At 42.4% G+C, this 21,680-nt stretch overlaps 1 long non-coding RNA gene across 2 annotated transcripts; it reads right to left on the reverse strand.

The window, feature by feature from the left end:
• Nucleotides 1-1,558: 1,558 nt before the first annotated feature.
• On the reverse strand, nt 1,559-21,654 carry LOC112820243 (uncharacterized). Of its 2 annotated transcripts, none has more exons than XR_012377593.1 (3): nt 21,462-21,654; nt 10,718-11,009; nt 1,559-3,276 (listed from the first exon to the last, which is right to left on the reverse strand). It is a non-coding gene; the product is annotated as an uncharacterized lncRNA (long non-coding RNA). The 2 variants fall into 2 exon arrangements; XR_012377592.1 differs by lacking the exon at nt 21,462-21,654 and adding an exon at nt 11,807-11,911.
• Between the last annotated feature and the right edge of the window lie 26 nt (nt 21,655-21,680).

Raw genomic sequence — 21,680 nt, forward strand, 5'->3', positions numbered from 1 at the left:
AATCTAAATTGGGGGTCTCTCCCAGAATAAATGTTATTAACAGAGATAAATTTATCTGTGTGACCCATCTGTATGGTAGGGCAAATATCTTAATTCCCAAACCTCGCTCTTCTTATCACCCTGTGAAATGTATACCTTTCTTCTGAAATCCCAGACACTTAACCCCTTCTCCTTAGTTCAGAATGACATATATACCTCATTTTGCCTGACTGTCTTTGGAATTTCCATGTCTGTGTGGATTCCCCTTACGTACACTTATTGAATTTGATCTTCTCCTGCTAATCTGTCTCATGTTGATGTGATTCATAGCCCAGATAGAAGGACCTTTGAGGGGACAGGAATTCTTGCTCCCCAATACAAGTCAGGTGAGAGCAGCCTCCAACTGATAGTTACCAAGAAAGCAAGGACTTCAGTCCTACAGCCACAAGGAACTGAATTTAGCCAGGAACAAAAATGAGCTTGAAGCAGATTGTTTCATGGAGACTCCAGAGGGCATGCAGCCCAGCTAATATCTTGATTTCAGCATTGTGAGACCCTAAGCAGAGAACCTAGTTATGCCATGTCTGGACTTCTGACTTACAGACTGTAAGCTAATAAGTAGGTGTTATTTTAGGTAGGTAGTATGTGGTACTTTGTTATGCAGCATTAGAAAATTAACACAATCAATAAACAGCATTTGAACCACGCTATGTAAGTTTTGTTCTGTTCTGGACCAAGTAGGGTGTTAGAGTGTAATACCCTTCTCTAATAATGAACTGTGTATATAATTCATATTCAGGCAACCGGAGTCTGATGAACTATAACTACTTTCTATATTATTCATCTGGTATGGATATTTTACTTCTTTCCCAGGTATGGCCAGGCTTCCAGATTATTTATATCTGCTCATCTTGTTTTTGTCAGTCACTCACTGGAGATATCAGGGTTCCTCCTCCTAATTGCAGAGAATTCTGCATTTGTGTATTAGAAGCTGTTCAAAATTCTAAGTTTTTAAAATAATAGGACTCTTATCATTTCTTTTGCTGGAGAGAGCTATGCCCTTCAATAATGTAAAATGTCTGCACTGCATCTGTCTCTAAATACCTAAAATTTGGCAATGGCCTTTCTATCAGCATAGCCCCCAGCTTTCTCTTTCTGAGATAAAAGCCTGCCTCTGTGTTCTGGTCACCCTGAGGCAGTGGGTAAGTTTTTTATTTACCCCTTTTGATGGGAAGACTACTGTAGCTTTCAATCCAATCTAAGTTGAAAAGGATCTTCCATTTTGTAGAAACATGGACTCTATGTAGCACCATCAAACATCCACTAAATATTTCAGTCCAAATTGGGTTGGCTAGAAGACAATTTAGAATGCTTCCACTCATCATATCAGGAAGCTTGACTAGCACATGTGGGAAGGTGGGTAAAGATGACCTAAGACTGGTATTAGTACACCTCCTTGTGAGATCTGGATTTTTATATATCACACAACAAATAGTACTATGGCATATGTTTCACACTTTATATAATCAACTTGATGCTCTTTTGACAACCATAGCACTTTTTTTTTTAAAGATTTTATTTTAAGTAATCTCTACACCCAACATGGGGCTCAAACTTACAACCCTGAGATCAAGAGTTGTGTGCTCTACAGACTAAGACAACCAGGTGCCCCGACTATAGCATTTTTAAAATCACATTTTCCCTCTGGTAAACTTAAGAGAACTCCAAGTTCACCACAACCTAACCTAAATGCTCTGATTATACTCTTTCTCACAAATCATTGGCAGATAATTCAATTAATTGGTATATTGTAGCTTTTCCATCTTGTTGCCACTCTACCTCTGCATAAACCACTGAGCGAGTAAATATCTCCTTCCTTTATCCAGGATTTAGCACTTAGTAGGCACTCAGTAAATATTTACTGATAAAATTTATATAGGCAGGTGACCTCTCATTCAGCCAATTACAATGAAAACAAGACACCACAGAACAGTCATGCCCTCCTATAACCACCCTCCACTGAAGAGTGAGAAGGGTACTAAGGATTAAATTCCACCAAGACCTGGCCTGAGAGAGTACATTAAATAAACCCAGTGGGACTGGGCTCCAGTGTTCTCAAGGTTTTTTTCTCTTTCTTTCTTTCTTTCTTTCTTTCTTTCTTTTCTTTTTCTTTCTTTCTTTCTTTCTTTCTTTCTTTCTTTCTTTCTTTCTTTCTTTCTTTCTTTCTTTCTTTCTTTCTTTCTTCATTCTTCCTTCCTTCCTTCCTTCCTTCCTTCCTTCCTTCCTTCTTTCTTTCTTTCTTTCTTTCTTGGATTTATTTATTTATTTGAGAGAGAGCACATGTGAGCAAGCAGGAGAGGGAAAGGGAGAGAATCTCAAGCAGACTCCCAGCTGAGTGCAGACCCCGATGCAGGGCTCGATCCCATGATCCTGAGATCACTACTTCAGCCAAAACCAGGAGTTGGATGCTTAACTGACTGAGCCACCCAGGTGCCCCTCAAGCTTTTCTTAATCTCAGAATTTTTATGTTCTTTAACTCTTCCCTATAGCTCTGACATCAGCCTATCCATAAAATGGAGTTTATCTCCATTTTTTTTCATCTTTCTCCCAGGGCATAACGATCTATATCAGTGAGTTAAAGAACATTCTTTGTAGAGGAGGAAGGGCAGAAGAAATAGTTTCTGATGGACTGATTTGGCTAAACCCAGATCACAGTGCAGACAAATTGTATAATCTGCAAGAAAATATAGGTTTGGGAAGAAAATGGGATCATGGAAGCCTTGGGAATTATAAAGGGTGAAGGAAACAGATGAGTCTCTGTTTGATTCTCTACTTTCAGAGTTACCCTGGACCTACCAGAATAAGTGTTTTTTTGTTTTGTTTTGTTTTTGTTTTTATTTTTTTCAAGTGCTAACATTTTATTGGGAATTCAATCTCAGGAGAGCAGGAGTAAGGGGAGAAGGGAGTGAGAGAAGCAAGGAGGGAAACAAATACTAAGGGAGGGCATCATGAGTTGGCTGCTGCTGTCTTGGGAGACACCCTCAGAGAGCTGTAAGAGGTGACTGGCCTCCAACCAGTCCAGAGGAGGCAGGGAGAAGAATTTGTCTTCTGGCTTCCATCTCTCACTGGTCAAAGTTCACCTGTGCAGAGTGCCAATTTTCCTGTATTTCTAGGCTGTGCCACCTGGCCCTAGTTCAGGAAACTAGAAGCCTCAGATCAGGGCGCTGCCATGGTTGGGATTCTGGTGAGAGCTCTCTTTTCCTGGCTTGCAGATGGCCACCTTCTCAGTGTGTCTTCCTGCAGCAGAGAGAGAGAGAGCCAGAAGGGGTTTAATTAAAAAGATGAAAATACCAAGTATTGACAAGGATGTAGAGCAACTAGAAATCTTCTGTGTGCTGAAGGGGGTATAAATTAATAAAATCACTTTGGAAAACTGTCTAGAAGTATCTACTAAAGTTATATACCTATGCTATGTCCCCAAATCCTACACTTAAGTAATATCTAGTTTAGTGAATATATTCACCAAAATACATGTAAAAGAATGTTCACAGGGCGTCCGGGTGGCTCAGTCGGTTAAGCGTCTGCCTTCAGCTCAGGTCATGATCCTGGAGTCCCGGGATCGAGTCCCGCATCGGGCCCCCTGCTCGGCGGGGAGTCGGCTTCTCCCTTTGTCCCCCCTCCCCCACTCGTGCATGCTCTCTGTCTCTTTTGCAAAAATAAATAAACAAAATCTTAAAAAAAAAAAAGGAAAGAAAAGAATGTTCACAGCAGCCAGAAAATGGGAAAATACCTAGGTGCCCATCAACAGTAGGATGGATAGATTTAGAATGTTACATTCATAAAATGAAATACTATTCACAATGAGAAAGAACAATCTGTAATTCATGCAACAATATGGATGTATCTCCCAAGTATATTGATGAAGGAACAGGATTCAATGCAAAGGAATCAGTATCACAAACAGTGGCAAGCAGCAAGCTGGCTGGCTTAGCTTTTTGCTTGATTTTAATTCACTTCATTGTCAGTTTTGGTTAGTGATTTGACGATCTGTATGGGAGACATCAGAAATGCCCATTTCTAGACTTCATGGGTTAGCAGACAGGCAATCAACATTTCATAAATAAAACATGTGATGGCATAAATATACAAAATATTTTGTATTTATATATAACACCTTACGTCACACACATACACATACACACACACAGACATTTTGCTTTTGTGGAAAATTACTGTCCTTTCTTTCTCCCCTCCTACCCAAGGCATCACTGTCCTTTCTTTCTCTCCCCCACACCCATGGGTCTAATTAACAAAAGATCACATATGATCTTACTTGTATGTGGAATCTAAAAATCCCTGGACTTGTAGATTCAGAGAACAGACCGATGGTTGCCAGAGGCAGGGGGTGAGAGATGAGTGAAATAGGTGAAGGGAGCCAAAAGGTATGAAATTCCAGTTATCAAATAAATAAGTCATGGTGATATAATGTATAGCATGGTGACTATAGTTAATACTGTATTGTATACTTGAAAGTTGCAAAGAATGTAGATTTTTTTAAAAAGATTTTATTTATTTATTTGACAGAGAGAGACACAGCGAGAGAGAGGGAACACAAGCAGGGGGAGTGGGAGAGGGAGAAGCAGGCTTCCCGCTGAGCAGAGAGCCTGATGTGGGGCTCGATCCCAGGACCCTGGGATCATGACCTGAGCCGAAGGCAGATGCTTAACGATTGAGCCACCCAGGTGCCCCAAGAATGTAGATCTTAAAGGTTCTCGTCACAGGAAAATAATTGTAACACTTGTGGTGGATATTAACTAAATGTATTGTGATCATTTTGCAGTATATACATCTATCAAATTATTATGTTGTACACCTGAAACTGATGCAGTGTTATATGTCGATTATATCTCAGTAAAAAAAAAAAAAAACAAAACTCAACATTTATTAGCAAATACAGTCTATAAATAAGAATTCTCTGGAGAATGCAGTGCTGGTATGGTTTCAATGATCTCAGCCCCTTTTTTTCTAGGCAGAAACAGGAAGTCACCTTACAAAGGTGACTCGCTGGTCTTACTTGTTCTGTGAAGGGTTTCCTAAGTGGCGTCCATTTGCTGCATGGATATAAGATCAGTGAGTGAAGGCAAAGGTCACACAGTAAGATCTCCCTCCCTCCCTTTATGGCTTAGCAGCAGTTTCTTCCACTGATCAATGCAACATTCTGGGGAAGAAGCATATAATGGGCCCAAGGAGGTCAGAGCATCTGGGAAAAGGGATCAACACTCTCACCTAAACTGCCGAAATGGGGGTTAGGAAAAACTGTCAGAGTAACCTGCCAAAACCCACTGGCAGGCAAGGCACCAACTGCTACTAAAAAAAAAAAAAACAACCCAACTCAGCTGAAGGGCAGCATTCTTCTCTGCTGATGACTCAGGCTTGATAACGGAGGCTTGGTGCCTGGGCACGGAGGCGGATTCTTTCTACCTCGGGGTGTGGGTGAGAGTCAAAGCTCTCAAGACCCTGCCACTCAAGTTTTAGTGTCTGAGCCTGGTTGTGACCTGGGAGAGCCATACCTGTGGAACCAAAGCATAGAGCATTTCCATAAGCTGCTCTGTGCGTCTGGGCCAGTAATCCTCCGGACTCCATGGTACTGGGACAGATTCATGAGGACAAAAGCCATGTTTAGGGTGTCCTCAGCTACACTCCTGGTGCTTAGCCCAGTGTCTGGCACATAGATGGTGCTCCGTGGATATTTGACCCATAAAGTTGCTAATAAAGGATACTGGAAATGGAATACAGTAACAACACCTTATGGTAGCAAGCACGTCAACTGTGCTGGGAAACTCCAATCTCTCTCTCTATCTGGCGTTTGGAAAACAGGAGTGCTCTGTTTTGCACTGAATTCTCAGACTATTCAGGTGGAAGACAGAGAAAGTTCTCGAGAAGGAAATACTCTAGCGGTGGTGAATAAAGGTAAATTAATTTGCTATCAGCCGACAATAAAAGAAATCTAACTGTATTTACATTGCAAGACAGTGGAGCAAGTAGTAATGGTTACATTACATATTTCAGGTATTTGACTCCTGGGGATCACAGGCAACCTTCTGATTCCCTGACAGGACATGTCTGAATAAGGCTTATTTCAACTGGGTTTGCCCTTAACACAACCACACTAATGTTTTATGTTAGAAATAGCTCCTCACTCCAAAATGGGCTCAAGTTACATTTTAGGGATAAAAGGAGAAACTCAGCATTTCTCGTTCCCCACACCAAATCCCCAAATCAGGCCAGTCTTCCCATATTTCAGGCTGAGAAACCAAAGGCCGTGAAGACACAGCAAATATACTTTCTGGAACTAATATACTCACAATAATCATTATGTAAGTAATTCCAATAAAATGTGTTGTAATAGTCTTGCATGAGTTTTTATGGAGTTAAAAATTGCTATTTAAAACATATACACGCAACTTAGAAGCTGTATGTGACACTGTCTCCTATAAACTAAACATTCCTGAAATACTATGAAATACTTAAAAACGATGTCAGTATTCAATTTATTACCATAAGTTGAATTACATTTTAAAGTGAGTATTATTTTTCTAGGAGCTAATGTTGATCTTTGATCTTGTTTTGTTTGGGCCACATTATGTGGTGGAGAAAGCCTTGGATTGTTTTGATCAGACCTTGCTTGCAGTCCTTATACAGAATGTTGGATTGTTTATCTGTAAACGGAGATAGGAAAATCTAGCTCAAAAGATGGTGCAGCCAGAGAAGGAGATGCAACCCCCTGAAGAATAAATAGTCTGTCTCTAAGAAGAATGGTGATGTGCTGTGACGGAATCCGACCCTCTCACACTGGCTGAGGAGCCTGGGGTGGGGGGGAACGGCTGAAGCCCACACACATGGCAGTCTCTGGGAGCTGGAAAAGGCAAGGAAATGGATCCCCTCCCAGAGTCTCCAGAAGAAACGCAGCCCCGGACATACCTTGATTTTAGCCCAGTGACACTCATTTCAGACCTCTGACCTCCAGAACTTTGAGGTAATCAATTTGTGTTGTCTTAAGTCATTAAAAAAAAAAAAAAAAAAAAAAAAGATTGTTGTGAGGATTTACTATAAAACACAGTGCTTGATATGTAAGAGGTGTCCAGTAACTATGGGTTGTGTTGTAAGGAAAACTGTATTCTGGTTTGTTTAAAGTAAGAAAGACCTCTGAGGTGAAGGTATTCTCCCCAGCTCAACTCTCGCCTTCCGATTGCTAACCCCTGAGCCCCCGTGAGACAGTTACAACCTGGCCTCAGTTCTGCTGTGGAGGGTTGGCAGGGGCCTGCCTTGTGCTTCCGAAAGAACAGCCAAGGGGAGAGCGGTGTCCTCACAAGACCCGAGTGGTGACACCGGGGGCTGTTACCAATAGAACAGAGAAGGTCTGTGCCCTTCAGAGCAGCAACTTCATGTGGGTCATCGGTAGCTGAGGCTGCAAAGGGCAACAGGAATACAGCAAAAAGTACACAAATTGCCTGTCCCTCATCACAGTTGGGATAATATCCTTGGGCCCTGGTGGGGGCGGTGGTCACATGGAAGAAAAGTAAAACCTGACCATAAGGTTGGTGGAATTACACGATCTCTCCATTGAACATCGAAATAACTCATCCCTATCTTTTAGGACAAGATTTATTTGTTCCATTGGGCTGGAAAGAAGTTTGAGGAAATGTCACTGTCTACCCTCCCCTTGTCTTTTCTTTATCAAGAACATCCAAGAAGACCTAGATGGGAAGAGTTAGAGAGACAGTGAGCACAATAGCAAAGGATAAAGTTATAAAGGATAAAGCAACAGCTCTTTGAGATAAGGGAGGCTGTGATATTTTTGCTTGTATTTGTTTTCCCTCTGCTTCCACTTTTCACCGAGCCTGCTTCCCGAAAGCCACAGCTAAAGATCAATGCCAGTAAGTGTTACCTGCTGTCCTGTGTTATTTGGAGTGGTGTCAGGTCACTGAACTTGACATCTACTATGATCATCCGTGCTATACTGAATTATTGGCCCCAATTCTTTGTCCTTCCCTGTACCCACATGTGACTTTGCAGTTCCTGCCACAAAAGCAGAGTGTATTACCCTTCCCCTTGATTTTGGACTTGACCCCATGACTTACTTTGGCAAGGTAGCAGATGTGACACAATTAGGAGCTTAAAAAACGCTTGCGTGGTGAGGCTGGCCTCTTGCACTCTGTTATTGGAGAAGAGTCTTCCACTCTGGGTAGCTTCTCCCTACAGTCTGGGTCCCAGAATGAAAACACACAGCGAAAAGGTCTGAGTTGGCCAGACCCACAGCTTGAATGGAGCTTCTCTGTTGACCCCTGCCTAAACCGCTGGGGATGGAGCATACAGTATAGTGACTATAGTTTACCCTGCTGTGTGGTTTGAAAGTTGCGGAGAGATTAGATCCTGAAGGTTCTCCTCAAAAGGGAAAAAAAAATTCTTTTTCTTTTCTTTTCTTTTTTTTCTTTTCCTTTCCCTTTTCTTTCTTTCTTTCTTTCTTTCTTTCTTTCTTTCTTTCTTTCTTTCTTTCTTTCTTTCTTTCTATACAAGATGATGGTATTAACTGAACTTATTGTGGTCATCATTTCATAGTATATGTCAGTCAAGTCATTATGATGTACACTTTAAACTTATACAGTGCTCTATGCCAGTTATATCTCAATTAAACTGAAAGATAAAATATTTAAAAGCAAAAACAAAACAGGAAAAGTCTGAGAAACCGTCAGAGCCTAAGGCAACATAATAATGTAATGTGGTATCATGGATGGGATGCTGAAGAGAAAAAGAAAAGCTGAGGAAATCTAAATTAGTTCATGATAATGTATCAATATTGATTTATTAGTTGTGACAAATGTACCATATGTAGGACATTAACAATAGGGGAATCTGGGTGCGGGGTACAGGAGAACTCTGTACAATATTTGCATTTTGCTGTAAACTTAAAACTCATCTAAATTAAAAGTATATTTTTAACAATTAGAAAAGTAAGATTTTCTTAACCAAATTCTCACTTTTCCCTCCAAAGACTTTTCAAATTTTTTTTTGCTTTGATTTCACTCATTGATATCGCTTCCTTCTCTTTCCTTAAGGCTTGGAAATTCCAGTTCACTCACCTCTCTTTGAGATAGTGTGTTCAATTTCTCTCCTTGCCCTTCATTTGCTCCCATGTCACCTGTTGTCATCCTAGCACATCTGACCAGTTTTCCTGTTCCCTGATTTGTGGGCGTCGATAGCATGCCACCCTGGCCAGGGCAAGACAGGGCAGGTCAGGGCAACCAACCCACCATCATCTCAGCCACTCGAACTTTGTCACCTTAAAGAGCGTATCTTGTTTCCTTTGAGCAAAGATTATTTCTTTGAGGAACTCTGAAAACAACCCAGCATTCTCCTTCTAGGCACCAAAAAAATCTTAGAAGTTAAGAACATCACAGCAGGAACTCTGAAAATCATCAGGCCTACACCTCTCATTTTAAAGATGAGGGCCAGAAAAAATAAAGTTAACAGGGTTAAGCTCAAAATCAGGTTTCCTAATTCAGACGTTGTATGTGCAGTTCCTTACACGAACTTGTTAGAGAAATAACAACCCAGATCAACTACATTCATATCAGAAATAGTTATTAAGTAGCTACTTTGGGCAAAGCATTGTGCTAGATGTTGGAGGCAATAGAAACATGAGCCAGAACTGTGTCTGCTCCCAGGGAGCTTCCACTCTAGGGATGGGTAGAAAATAACACCCATATGTGGAATAAATACAATAGAAGCAAGAATAATGTATGTGCCATAAGTAGTATAAGGCTGTGAGGAGGGAGGCATGACATCCAACTGAGCCTATCAAGAAAAGATTCATGGAGGGGCTTTCACCTGTGGTGGACTTGGAAGGATGGCTGATCTTGGTAGGGGGAGTTGAGGGCAGAGGTGGGGAGTGGGCGAGACATAGGGAACAGAAGAGCACGAGCCACGTCAGAAATGTGGAAAAGGATAGTCTGCATTTGAGGAAAAACAAACCATTGGGTTTGGTAAGAAGATTCTTCAATAGACTAGAATAGTTTGATGAAGGGCTTTCAGTGACCGTGGCTTTGGTATTTAATTCTGTAAGGAATATGGGATGCCCAGAGGCGCCTGGGTGGCTCAGTCGTTAAGTGTCTGCCTTCGGCTCAGATCGTGGTCCCAGGGTCCTGGGATCGGGCCCCGCGTCGGGCTCCCTGCTCAGCGGGAAGCCTGCTTCTCCCTCTCCCTCTCCCCCTGCTTGTGTTCCCTCTCTCGCTGGGTCTCTCTCTGTCAGATAAATAAATAAAATCTTAAAAAAAAAAAAAGGAATAAGGATGCCCAATTTGTGCCACGGGGAATGAAGATGTGGGACTTCCCCTGGCGTGGTGTCTGTCACTACAGAGGAGTAAGGTTAGAGCCACACTTTACTTCCAGCGTAGGGACCCAGAGGGCATGGGGCTTAAGTGGACCGATACAAGCCTAGCCGGTTATATGATGAGAAGTGAGTTATGCAGCAAGATGAGGGTGAGGCTGGGAGGGTCAGGAAACTACAAATAAGAGGCTCATTGGTCTGGAATATTCTCTCATGCTGAGCATCAAGAGGGTACTTAAGGAAATTAAATTGGTATAATAGACACAAAATTCCAAAATGAGCGCTAGAATAAGTTGGAGATTTTCAAAGGAAAGGCTCAAACACTAGTTTCACAATTCTAAAAATACCCACCCCATAATAAGGCTGTCATGGCCAACTTTATGTGTCAGTAGGGCCAGACTACAGTCCCCAGTCACTCAATCAAACAGAAATCTAGGTGTTGCTGAGAAGGTCTTTTGTAGGTGTAATTAAAATCCAAAGTCGGGCACCCGGGTGGCACGGTCGGTCGGTTAAGCATCTGACTCTTGGTTTTGGCTCAGGCTGTGATCTCCGGGTCGTGAGATCGAGTTCCATGTGGGGCTCAGCGTCTGCTTGAGATTCTTTCTCCCTCTCCCTCTGCCCTTCCTGCTCATGCTCTCTCTCTCTGAAATAAAAAAATAAGTCTTTGAAAAAAAAAAAAAAACCCAATCCCAAAATCAGTTGACTTTAAGTGAGATTATCTAGGTAATCTGTGTGGGCCTGATTCAGTCAACTAAAGTTGAAAGGCTTTAAGAGCAGAGCTGAGGTTTCTCCGAAGAAAAAGAAGTTTCGCTTGTGGGGTGCAGCTTTGGCTGCGGCCAGAGATTTCCAGCCTGCCCTTCTGGACAGCCTGCCCTATGAATTTGCCTCCACAGTCATGTAAGTCAACGCTTGCAATAAATTTCTTAATATGTATCCCCTATTGGTTGTTTCCCTGGTTGAACCCTGACTGAGAGAACAAGTTGAAAGAGGAGTACTCAAAAGACCATTTAGTGAGGAGAATTCCTTTGGACAGAGGTGTGCTTTGACCATCTTACCTCAACTGAGGTGCAGCTGTGGTGGGACCCCCAAGATTTTGAGATGTGTTGGCAGCTTGGACCCATAGCAACGGTCGAGGCTGAGAGCTGGTGAGCTTGCTCCTTTAGCAGAGCGGCCACCAAAACCAGGACGGAGACTTCCAAGTACAGATATGAATGAAGCAACATGACATTTGCTTCCTAGTGAAAACTGACTAATATGATCACATGGGGGCTTTCTCAAAAGCCATACATCCATAAAAATAGAAAGCTTCGAAAAAGAGACAAAAGGAACAAAATTTCGTGGGCAAGCAAATAAAGGAGTGGTAAAAATCCTAGCAGAACCTGTGGCGGGCCAGGGCAGGCCTTTTTCAGAAGGGCCAGGCTGACAGTGCACCGTTCCTACCTGGTGAAGAACCGCCGGGAGCACCCTCTTTCTGCAGGTACGCGGATCTTAACAGGAAGGGGGCAGTATATCCCTAGTGTCTTCTTTCAAAGCCTCTAGTTAGGTTTAAGTCACTCCTTCCTGTCAGGGGAGGGGACAGTAAGTGGGTACGGAGAGGCCAGGAGAATTATATAGTCATACCCTCCACATGCCATCCCCCCAACCTCAACAAGGGCTACACCATCTTTGTGTAATCTTTCTGAGTTTCACAAGGACCAATTTTAAAAAGACACAGACACAGTTGGATTAAAACACCTATCAGTTAAAATCCCACACTCATAAATCTCCCGATAACAACACAGAGAATGAAATAACTTCAGAGGTTTTTTTAAAACCTAAATTCAGCAAAGTACAATTAATTCAGCAAAGTACAACCATAGAAAGTCAGCCGTTGTATCCGACACCAGTTCTGGCTGGGTTTAAACAGAAAAGGGATTTACTGCAACGATAGGGTGCGTCTTGGAGACCTTCAGGGAAGGCTAAAAAAGCAGGATTGGAAAATGGACAGAAACGAAAGGAGCCTCGCCCGTCAGGAGGGGCCTGATGTGCCCGCTGCATGGGTGCAAGGGTCGTGGCTTGCATCACTGCTCTTGAGCACACTTCTGGCCTTTGGCCCCCAGAAAATGGGTGGTGCAGCCACTGTCAGAAAGAATTCTCTCCTTGCATTGCTTCTTTGCAGCACTAACTTCAGATTCGAAGACCCAGGTGGATGCATCTGAGAGGCTAAATCCAGGTCACATGCTTTCTCCTCATTAGGTGATCTGGGAAAGCAAATATCTGCTGTTTTCATCTGATTGTGGGAGGAAAAGAATTCATGGGGATTTCCTTAAATATGGGAAAGAGGTCCACATGCGAAGAAAGTAAGAGAAAAAGCGACAAATGTGTACTACAACAATCTTTGGCAGTAGGGCAAATAACCAAATAGTTTTATGTATTAAAATAGGTCATACTTAACAGTTTCATATTCTATAGTGCTTTTATTATCACCGGAGAGATCAAACACAAAATTCAACTTATCAAGAATTAAAGCCCAGGGGCACCTGGGTGGCTCAGTTGATTAAGCATCTGATTCTTGATTTCTGCTCAGGTCATGATCTCAGGGTCATGCACACACTCTCTCTAAAATAAATAAATCTTTATATATATATAAAAATTAAAGTCCACAAAACCAAAATTAATACCACAATAAATCTTGGTCCCAAGTAGGAGAATCAAGTAAGAAAATAGTTAAAACAAGAAATATTGACGTTCTCATGCTCATTATATCATATTTTTTCTACTTTTTAAACTAGAAGCATTCAGTATGTGGGTACAGTAATTTAACATCCCTTTCTGTGTTCAGAAACTGAGCCTCAAGCCAATATTTAAAGATTTTATTTGTTTATTTGAGAGAGACACAGCGAGAGAGCGAACACAAACAGGGGGAGTGGGAGAGGAAGAAGCAGGCTTCCCACTGAGCAGGGAGCCCGATGCAGGGCTCGATGTGGGGCTTGATGCAGGACTCAATGTGTGGCTCAATCCCAGGACCCTGGGATCATGACCTGAGCCGAAGGCAGACACTTAACAACTGAGCCACCCAGGCTCCCCTCAAGCCAATATTTAAAAATGGCAACCAAACTTTTTTATTTCTTCCTGCCTTTTTCTTAAATATTCAGTTTTCAGTAACAATGTTGATAACCATTCTGGGCATATTGACCCTTAATTATTCTTTATTTTAACATTTGCTACAATTTAGGACTCTCATTTTGAGAGTAAGGGTATTCTGGAACATAAACAGTTACTATTTTATTTTATTTTTTTAAGAGTTATTTATTGGAGAGAGAGGGGGCGCATGTGCCCGCACAAGCAAGTCGGGGAAAGGGCAGAGGGAGAGAGAGAATCTTTCATGCAGACTCCCCAGTGAGCAAGGAGCACAGCCTGACTCAGGGCTTGCTCTCAGATCGTGACCTGAGCGGAAACCAAGAATTGGACGCTTAACTGACTGAGCCACCCAGGCGCCCCAAACAGTTATTATTTTAAAACAACTTTTGCATAGTAGCATTTCCTTTGCTCAGTTGGAAGCCCTGAAAGTTAGAGCTCTCTGTACTTTCCCCACATAAACACATCAATCCTGGACAGGACATGCCTGCATGCATCAAAGATATTTTCAAAAATATATTTTTAAACATGTTTGTGAATTGCAATTCCATATTCTTTTTTTTTTTTAAGATTTTATTTATTTATTTGACAGAGACAGCGAGAGCAGGAACACAAGCAGGAGGAGTGGGAGAGGGAGAAGCAGGCTTCCCACTGAGCAGGGAGCCTGATGTGGGACTCGATCCCAGGACCCTGGGATCATGACCTGAGCCGAAGGCAGCCGCTTAACGACTGAGCCACCCAGGCGCCCGGCATTCCATATTCTTGATTACATATTTTATTTGCCTGCACTTTTCCAGGCAACCATTGTTGAAACTGGCATTCTGAGTATGTCATAATAAGCATCGAAAACTTGGTTGACATTGAGTGTACTGCTTAAAGTTATGGTTCCCCTGCTTGCTACTATTCTCTTTGCCTAAAATAAATTACGATTATCCCCCCTCTCCATCTCCAAGTCTGGCTAACACCTCTTAGTTCTTTAAACTCAGCTCAGTCACCCTTGTCTTTTGTTTGTTCTTCAAACACAAGAAGTTTATGTTTGTCTCAGAACCTTCGTACTTGCTGTTCTTGCAACACCCAGCGCTTCATATGGCTGGCTCCTTCTGATCATTTCCCAGCTCCACCGTCACAAAAAAAATGACTGTTTTCCTCATCACCTCATGTATCACCATCTTCCTCCCAGCCAATAATATTCTCCTGCTTTATTTGCTTAATAGTATTCTATCTGGAAACATTTCAGCTTATTAATTAATTTATATATTTGCTTACATATTTCTCTGGCTCCTTCCCAACTTTAATATTGTGATTTATAATTAGAAATGTATTTTTGGTCTGTGTCCCATTTCTGGCACAGAGCTAAAACCCTTGGAATCTCCTAAGTGATAAGAGTGATAAAGTTGTTATTCATAACAAAACCTTTCAACCACACCTGAGTTTATGTTGATGAGGTAAATTTTGGAAAGCACCTAAGGACGCTGGCTGTCTGTCAGGGGAACCAACATTGTGTTTAGAGGACTGGAACTTTCATTCCTCCCCACCGCCCTGGTCCCCCCCTCCCCGACCCCCAGGGAGGGGAGAGGGGCTGGAGATTGAATTCAATCAACCATGCCTAAGAAATGAAGCCTCCATAAAACCCCAAAAGGACAGAATTTGGAGAGCTTCTCGGTTAGAGAACAAGAACCCACCCAATGCTGGGAGGATGACACACTCCAAACTCCGTGGCGACAGAAGCTCTTGTACTTGAGACACTTCTGGATCTTGCCCTGTGTATCTCTTCATTTGGCTATTGGTTTGTATCCTTAAAATCCTTTGTAACAAGCCAATGATCTAGTAAGTAAACTGGTTTCCTGAGTTCTGTGAGTTGCTCTAACAAATTAATGGAACCTAAGGAAGGTGCTGTGGGAATCTCTGATGTATAGGTGGTGGGTCAGAAGCACAGGTAATAACCAGGACTTGTGATTGGGATCTGAAGTGGTTTGAGAGGGGGGGTAGTCTCGTGAGATGGAGCCTTGAAACTGCAAGATCAGATACTATTTCCAGTATCTGATTTTATTTGTTTATTTGAGTTAAATTGCAGGACAGCTAGCTGGTGTCAGAATTGAGTTAAATTGCAGGACAGCTAGCTGGTGTCAAAGAATTAATGTGTGGGAAACCCACATGTCTGGTGTCAGAAGTGAAGTAGTGTTCAAGGACTGAGAGTAGAAGAAACACATAGGAGTATGTTTTGCTTTAGACCACCCCACTAGAAAGAAAGCTCTATGGGAACTAGGACTTTGCTTGTCTTGTTTCCACCTGTTAACCTTGTGGGATGGGAATCTTGAGCAAGAAAGGGTGCCTTTCTGAGAAAAATGCCAACACCAAGGAAAACACTCTTCAAAGCTGGAGAGCACTGTAATAGTAAAAGACATCAACTGACCTCTTGGATCCAATAATCCTTGAAATAAAACCAACCTCCTGATTTTTCATTATGCAAACAAATTGATTAACCTAGTTTATGTTGGTTTCTGTTCTTTGCAACCAAAAGAGTATTAACTAATACACCAGTAAATGGCATCTCCAAATTAAATCAACCAGCAACCAATTAGGGCTTAAAGGGAGTGTCTTGCCATAAAATCCCACATCTGGTAGGAAGAGTTCTGTGATTACGCAGCCTCCATGCAGCTCCCAGACACCCATATCCACACATAGGAAGGTGACTGTGGTACAGCTCCCAGCTGGGGGCTCCTCCACATGGCAGACACAGTTCCTGCCTCTCTTTCAGTCCTTTGATCCACATTCCTTATAAATAGAATCCAGAAATTCTTTTTTATTTTATTTTTAAAATTGTTTTAGAGAGAGAGAGAACTTGAGCAGTGGGGGGAGGGGCAGAGAAAGAGGGAGAGAGAGATTATCGCAAGCAGGCTCCACGCCTGATGCGGGGCTCAATCTCGTGACCCTGAGATCATGACCTGAGCTGAAATCAGGAGTTGGACACTCAACCGACTGAGCCATCCAGGTGCCCCAGAATCCAGAAATTCTTTTTCGGAAGGCTGAAGCTAATAATGATAATGGCATTCTCCCATCATGATTGATTTAGGAATAGGCATGTGATGCAGTTCTGCCCAATGAAATATGAGAGGAAGTCTAAGGTGGCTTCTGGAAAAGTTGTCTTTGCTCTTCCAAAGGGATTTAGGGAAGGATGCCCTTTTTCCTTCTTCCAGCCTTTGAATATTGTTAGGCAAGGACATGCTTAGACCTGTTGCAACCATCTAGTGACGGGACTAAATAAGCCTGAGATAAAAGCCAACCAAAGCCACGGGATTAGTGGAGCGAAACCATGGCAAGATGGGTACACAGCAGCCACAGAGCTCTTGCTTCTTGTGTATTATGAACACCTTTACATGGAGCTGTGGGAACCTCTGAGGCTCTCTTTCATACTCCCTTATTGTTGTAGTGTCAGGATAGGGGTGGTCCTGTCTTCTTCCCAGGCACTTCCTCATGCGACCTCATGCAACGGGCCCAACATGTTTTCTTTCAAAAATCTACGGACCAATAGCAGACCCTAATCTTTATATTTAATGTGCTCCTCCCCTCCCCCGGGATATATGTAAAATTCTTCCAGGACTTGTTCCTCCTTCCCCCAAAGTGTTCCTAAGGCAGCAGTGGAACAGGACTTTAGGCTCTACAGCTCAGCAGTCAGGCAGTGGGAGAGGGGAATGCCAGTCTCCTCTTCTTGTGAACTCGAAATTTTGATTTAACCTGGTAGTAATGGAGAGAGAACCACCCTTCCTCCAGAGGGCAAGAAGATATTGTCCACTTCCTAGAATCCCAAACTCCTCCCGGGACTGATGTCTCTTGACCTCCCTCTCTTCCTACCCTCACCACCCCATGGTGGTGAGGGCAGGTGGTGGTTAATGGTAGAAAGGTTTTTCTTTCCCCAATTCAAAAGCCCTTTGTAGGAATGAAACTGGCTTCCGTATGGCTCTTTACAGTGTGAAGTATTTAGTGTCTCTTCACTTCTCAGCTTTGGGCCTCAGTGTTCATGCCTGCTGTGTGCTCCAAATCTAGGATTACTCACTTGTAACCACATTGCATTACTCAGGCTATTTGTGGGCTGGGCACTGTCTTTTTTTTTTTTTTTAAGATTTTATTTATTTATTTGACAGAGAGAGAGAGAGAGAGCGCGAGAGCAGGGACACAAGCAGGGGGAGTGGGAGAGGGAGAAGCAGGCCCCCCCTGAGCAGGGAGCCTGATGTGGGACTCGATCCCAGGACCCTGGGATCACGACCTGAGCTGAAGGCAGACGCTTAACGACTGAGCCACCCAGGCGCCCTGGGCACTGTCTTAATACATTCCTTCCATACACTGCTGTGAGGGAGAGTGAAGGCAGAGCGTTCTTTCAGGATGTGGAGTCTTCTGTGAGGTGTCCTCTAAGGCCCTGGAAGCAGGGTCATCTGCTAAAGAATAAGCTTTAAAAAGTTGACGCACACTGAAGCAGAGATAAAAAATAAAAGTCACTTTAAAGAAACCGAATGTTCGGTGCCTGGGTGGCTCGGTTGGTTAAGCGACTGCCTTCGGCTCAGGTCATGATCCTGGAGTCCTGGGATCGAGTCCCGCATCGGGCTCCCTGCTTGGCAGGGAGTCTGCTTCTCCCTCTGACCTTCCCCCCTCTCATGTGCTCTCTCTCTCAAATAAATAAATAAAATCTTTAAAAAAAATAAACCAAATGTTGCTCAGGCAGTTAGGACTAGACTTTAATCTGATTGACTGTACTGACTTGTTTAGAGAACAGACAGGGGAAGTAGAGATGGTCAGCCATGGACTCATAAAAAAGGAGATAGATACAAATGCAAACGGTGTCCAATTAAGGATGGGTCACAGAAAAAAGAGATTAGGAGTGGATTTTAAGTATTTTTGAGTCAATGGCAAAGCCAGTCTTAAGGTGGCATGGGTGAAGTTCATTGGTAGTTTCATGGCCTTGGCAGATCTCCTGTTGGGAAGACCATCCTATTGAAAAATGGATACATAATGTTATCTTAACCTGATGAGAAGAAGAGCTTGAAAGAACTGTGTTTCTAATTTTCTTCCCAATTCCATGTTTACCAATCAATGTTCTGAGGATGACATGACTTCCCATGTGGTTAACCTAGAGGGTGAGTCATGTAGACTTCAAAGGCTGTGGTCCCTTTTGTAGTATAAATAGTAAAGGGGCATTCTGATTTTATGCATCATAAACTTGGTGAGTGTAGTGCAACCCTCAGAGATGGACTTGTTCTTAGCAAGCTGATGAAAGAAGTCTGCGGAGCCCATGAGCCAGGCACCAAACTGTTGTATGGTAAGAGTCCCCAGGCTAGTAAGTGCTGTCCTCTGACGCCTCTCGGGAGAAGTTACTTACCTTCCTTTACTCAACATCTACCACCCACCCCAGTCTACCTTTTTTGAACACAACCGTGTTTTTGTATATAGAATAGTAGAAGGAACATGGGTTTTGACATCACAAGACCTGGATATGAATTCATCTTTTCTACTTCGTAACTGAGTAACTTGAAACAAGTCAACTAACCTCCCTGCACTTCAGTTTCCCCAGTGGTAAACTGGAGGGACAGTGTATACAAGACACATACTACCATCCCTGAAAAACAGCTGATACTCGGGAAACTCTTATTACAAATGTTGACAAGTGAGAAGGAGATTAACCTCAGGATCACACTCCATTGAACTCACTCCTTTCCCTCCAAGCGGTAAGGAAAAAATATCAGATGCTGTTCTATTAACATTCCTTTTACCTCCTACTCCACTCTTTCCTACTCTTTACCTAGTGAGAAAAAGGCTGGAAACCCAGCCTTTTGCTGTATTTACTTTTCTCTTTTCCATTCTTTAGACTATGAACTCTTTGAGGAAAGAGTCTTTCATTGTGTCTTCTCACTGTCTAGCACAAATGGGAGCCACGAATGGGAGCCCATATAAAATTTTACATTTCTTAGCAGCTACACTAAAACAGATGAAATTAGTTTTAGTATTATATTTTATTTAACCCCATATAATCAAAATATTATCATTATAACATATATCAATATAAAAATAATGAAGGTGATATTTCCTGTTTTTGTACTAAGTCTTTATTTTTTTTCAAAGATTTTATTTATTTATTAGAAAGAGACACAGCGAGAGAGGGAACACAAGCAGGGGGAGTGGGAGAGGGAGAAGCAGGCTTCCTGCGGAGCAGGGAGCCCGATGCAGGGCTCAATCCCAGGACCCTGGGATCATGACTTGAGCCGAAGGCAGACGCTTAACGACTGAGCCACCCAGGCGCCCCTGTACTAAGTCTTTAAAATGTGGTATGTGTTTTACACTTATATCTCATCTCACTTTGCACTAGCCACCTTTCAAGTACTCAAGAGCCACATGTAACTAATGCTTGTCATTGGACAGCAGGGGTCTAGCACAATCCCTGCCACAGAGTTAAGTAAAACATAAATGTTCAGTGGATGAACTTATAATACAAAATGTTATCATTATGTCTTCCTGCCTCTTAAGAAACTTGTTCCTTTCAAAGTAGGGCAGAACAATAAACTATATTTTGCCTTTGATGTATAGCATCTATAGTGCATGACCAACATGACTTAGCATTAAATTTAGAAACTATAATAAAACAAAGATCTTAATATGCACATTCTAGTATGACATTGACTCCACTGTGCTTGTGTAAAATTGTGGCTCAAAAAACTTGCAGCCCCTTCAAAAATAAATATATGTATATTTTGTCCTCATTTGCATGGGCCATAGCTAATATTTCCGTAGCCTGGTATCATCTGCTATTATATTCCACAGAATCTCAGAGGCTTGTTCTTAAAAATTCAATTGAGATGCTCTACATCTAATTATTAACCCATTTCATTGTTCATTGCTTAGCTTCCCAGTACCATGTTCACTTTGCTTAATTGAAGATTAATTTGATCAAAAAGACAATCTGTGCCTTGTGGGACTTTTTTTCTGTTCAAGATGATCATCCCCACAGCTATCTGGCTATCATTTCCTACTATGAACTCCTGGAGTTGGTACCATTTGCTATCCCTTTCTAAGGACAAAGCTGTATCTACTTTCTTGTGTTTGTCCTCAATGCCTTTCAGTACATTCTAATATGCCAAGAATGTTTAATTCCCCCCCTCACAATTACTGATGGTCACAACCAGGCAATTTTCCTCTCTCTTTATCACCAGTTACTTTATGAGAGTCTGAAACGGGCAATAATACTACGGAGTGATAACCATTGAGTGGTCTGTTCCCATGAGTAACTTATGCCACCACCTCACAGCGGTTCCACTGCCAATATATTTTGCCACTTTGCTGCTGAGAATGTCCTTACTAGGTTAGTATCTATGGTGGATAATAAATTTCCTATTACGGTAGTTGTGTGATGCACAGAATCATCAATGGCCTCTTATCAACAGCATTCCTGGGTCTCAATAAAACAGAGGGAGAGAGATATAAACAACTCTGAATCTCTCACGGTTCCCCCATCAAAGCTAAATTTTACAGTTTCTCGATCTGAGGAGGAGATGAGGTAGAGTCTAATTTAAAGCCATAATTGTCCTCCTTTGGATTCTCACGGTGTTCCAGTGATTTCCTCCAACTTGCTCCTCTCTATTTTCTGGGGGAGCTAGGCAGTTTATATCCTATGGATTTGCTGTACCAACAATTATGGGGCCCCTACTGCTTTCAACAATTTGGCACCTACCACATAATCTAGCTCAGAAGATACACTGGGGCCAGATGGAGCCCCTTCCTTCAGAGTGCATGAGCTAGTAAAACTCCTAGAATCAGGATCAATTTCCCTGCTCAGGCAAGGCCCCTTACTGTCCTCACTGGTGTGTCTAACCCCAAACTATCTTGTTTCCAGCTTACTTAGGAAGAATTGTCCCAATAGCAGTCTCTTAAAAAGTCAAGGTAGTTTTGAATAGAGGTATTAGGCATTTATAAATCGGGTGTTTAGAATACTTACACATTTACAAATTCTGAGTGACATCCTGCTCAAACTTGTCATGCAGGCGCGTTTGGCTGCTCTGGAAATTAGAAGACGTTAAGATTGAATTCAAACGAAGTATTGCAGAAATCTCACAGGTGAAGCCCAGCTCTGTTGCTAGGCAACCTGACAGACTCGCAAAGTGGGGACCAACTTGCCTCCCACACTTGACCATCTCTCCCCAGTGGTGGGACGCGG

The sequence above is a fragment of the Callorhinus ursinus genome, unplaced genomic scaffold (assembly GCF_003265705.2).
Source record: "Callorhinus ursinus isolate GAN/ISIS: 27379988/994484 unplaced genomic scaffold, GSC_fseal_2.0 scaffold3, whole genome shotgun sequence".
Lineage (NCBI taxonomy): Eukaryota > Metazoa > Chordata > Mammalia > Carnivora > Otariidae > Callorhinus > Callorhinus ursinus.